The sequence below is a fragment of the Sorex araneus genome, chromosome X (assembly GCF_027595985.1).
Source record: "Sorex araneus isolate mSorAra2 chromosome X, mSorAra2.pri, whole genome shotgun sequence".
NCBI lineage: Eukaryota > Metazoa > Chordata > Mammalia > Eulipotyphla > Soricidae > Sorex > Sorex araneus.
Genome location: NC_073313.1, coordinates 150,864,594 through 150,868,172, shown reverse-complemented (window position 1 = coordinate 150,868,172; position 3,579 = coordinate 150,864,594).

The following is a 3,579-nucleotide window of genomic DNA, read 5'->3' as shown; positions in this document are numbered from 1 at the left end:
TTTAATTTCCAAAATGGAATTTTATGCACAGAAAAGGTTGATAGTTTTTAACTGCTTCTGAGTTTGTACGTTAGAATTTTTTCTAGTATCCTATACATTTATTTTTATGTTTATTAGTCAAGTAAGTGAACTCAATTTTGTTTGATTACATATGCATCACCTTCTAATTTGGATTAATTCCTCCAACATTTTAAGTTCCATGGTCAATAATTCAGGCTGGAGCAGTAGTACAGCGGGTAGGGCTTTTGCCTTGATGCAGCCAACTTGGGTTCGATTCCTCCATCCCTCTCAGAGAGCCCGGCAAGCTACCAAGAGTATCCCATCCGCATGGCAGAGCCTGGCAAGCTACCCGTGATGTATTTGATATGCCAAAACCAGTAACAAGTCTCACAATGGAGACGTTACTGGTGCCCACTTGAGCAAATCGATGTGCAACGGGATGACAGTGATACAGTGACAGTGATTTAAAGAGTGGTAGCATTTCTCTCACCCAAAGCATTCCAAAGTCCCATTTCTAAAACCTGCAAACTCTCCCCTGATTTCAAACCCTTCACCACACAGACTGAAGCTTTTGGTCTTTCTTCCAGAATTACATTTCCAGTAAAAATTCTCAACAGTATTGCTAAAACAAATAGACACTTTTCAGCCATTTTCATACTTTGAATCTGCTGATTTCACGTTGTTCTCTCCTTCTTGAAAACTTCTGTGTCAGTTTAGACAATGTTTAACAAAATATAATAGGTTGGGTGTCTTTCACAACAAAAAAATTATTTCTCACAGTTCAGAAAGCTTGAAACTTTCAGATGAGACTGACAGAGTAGTGAGTAGTCAGAGTAGTCAAATTTTCAGTCACAGCTTGAAAATTTCAGATGAGACAGCCAGCCTACTTCCTGGCTTGTATATCATCATATCTCTCAGTTCTCTAAGAAGGGCACTGTGCCTATTCATAAGAAATTCCACCCTCATGGCCTAATCACCTTCCAAAGTCTCACCTATGAATACCATGACATTGGGAATCAGGGATTCACAATATTAATTGGGTTGGAGACACATTTATTTCATAATAGCCTCTATTTTCTTAATTCTTTCTAAGATGATGCACTCTCCTCTATTTTCCTGTGTCCCCATGTGCTATAGGGCTGTACCCTATTTTCTCTTCTTACTCTTTTTCTTCACAATTTTTTTGGATGAGTTTTACCATTTCACTGCTTTAGTTGTCAATTGTTGCTGACAATTCTAAGATATAGAAAGTCTAGGCAGGATTTGCAATGACCCAAACAGATATTAATGGTAGCTGGGCACCTAAAACTAAAAATAGTCCTTAACTGATTTAATATATTCCCATTCTCCTTTCCCTATAGTCTGTTACATTGTCTCCAATTCCGTGATAGAGAGTAAAACGGTCATGCAATCAGTTGCCCATGCCAGAAACTGGGTACTATTTTGAATGTTTTTAGACCCTTAAACCTCACATGCAAACAACCAGCAAGATATATTAATTCTACCTTGAATTATCTTAGTAGTTAAAATTTAGTTTTCTCAAATTTAAATAATAATTGTACCTGTATTCAAGAGTTGTTTTGCTAATTACTGAAGAGAAATGACAGGCAGAAAGTAAGCAAAGACCAAAGAAAAGTATTTATTGAACACGGATTATGCTTGTCATCAGTTCTTCTTCATTAGGTCTTATAAAATGATAGCTAGCACTTAGTTTTACTAGTTTGTATTTAGAGAGAATATTTGTATGATGTACCATACTTCAGCTATTGTGTTCAGCTCTAGGTAGGTTTTATTTTTTTAATTTTTATTTTATTTTATTTTATTAAAGCATTTGCAAATTATGAAGCTGGGATTTTGACACACAATGTTCTATTGCCTGTCCCACTACCAATGCCAACTTCTCTCCACCAGTGTTCCCCGGTTCTCTGTCCTACACTCCCACCCCAGTCAAGCTTTTCGTCTTGACAGACACCTTTTAAATTTGATTAAAATTTGGGCCTTACAATTTCAGTGTAGCTGACTCTGTGGTTTGGATATTTAGCTTTATCAGTCCTTTGCACCACACCTGGACTACCCCCATCTAGGTAGGTTTTAGAGCAACTGAAGCACATTCAAAAAAACCATGACTAAAATGATCTGGGCATTAATAATGTGTAATGTCTTTGTGTGTGTTTGTGTATATGGAAAGGTTTCCCCCGTGTTGCTGGGGACCACCAGGATTATAGTCAGTGGTGTTGTAGAGGCCATTTGGTGCTGGGGACTGAACCCAAGGCATTGAGGCTTCGAGGCCTGTGAGTGTTGAACTGCAAAACCTTCCTCACACTAGAGAATTTAGCAGACATTGTCCGACTATCTTCTCATCTATCTCTATTAGCTTTAGAGATTACCTGCTGCAATGTGAGGGGTTTCTTTTTGAGCCCCCCACACCACAATTTAATGATAGCGATCAGATTCTTTTTGTCAAGGGTGCTTTTTCTTTTTTCACAACCTTCTGCTGAATTTCAAGTTGTATCAGATGCTAAGAGACAGTAAGACCTTACAGTGTAACAGGAAATAAACCAAATGATGGAATCGAAGAAGTAATATAGTGGCTAATTCTCTGTAGTACATGGCTACCCAGGTTCAACTCTTGGCACCACATACCCTGAGCCCAGCCATGTATGGCCCCAAAACCAAAAAAATGATGATAGTACACTAAGGTGGCTGTAGCAATAGCACAGCGGGTAGGGCATTTGCCTTGCATGAGGCCGACCCGGGTTTGATTCCTCCATCCCTCTAAGAGAACCTGGCAAGCTACGGAGAGTATCCCACCTGCATGGCAGAGCCTGGTAAGCTGCCATGGCATATTCGGTATGCCAAAAACAGTAATTAGTCTCACAATGGAGATGTTACTGGTGCCCGCTCAAACAAATCAATGAACAACAGGATGACACTGCTACAGTGCTAATGTCTTCGTACCTATACTGCTTCCTTCCCTTTTTTCTAACCTCACCCCATTCAACATCACTTGAGATTACTTTACCTAAAATAAAATCTGATTGCTTAAAAACACCAATTAAACTGTTTGTTGGAGTCATATCATATAGTTTGACGTCTATGATTCTCAACAGAGAATCTAAGTCCTTCCATAGTCTGAACTGTCTTTATTTCTACTTGTTATTCTTTCTTGTTAGTTTGTTTTTGGACCACACCCAGCTCTGCTCAGGGTTCAGGGATTATCCCCTGCTCTGTACTCAGGATCATTCCTACCAGTACCTGAAGGATGATATACATTGCAGAAGAAGGCAATGAAGGCAATCTGCTACATGTTTTTCTCTCACCAACACATCCTATGTTCAAGCCTACTCCTGTACAATACATCCAATATATTGGATTAAACATCCAATCCTTCAATAACCATGTACTAAATGAGGCTATGAACCAGGCCTATTCAGGATGCAGGAGATATATCAATGAATTGACACGATGTCCTTGCATAAAGAGAGCTTAAGTGCCATGTTCTTTTATGTCTCAATGCTTTTGCACATGTTGCCTCTTTTGTCTAAATCATGCATTTCAATACTGATCTCAAAATTACCT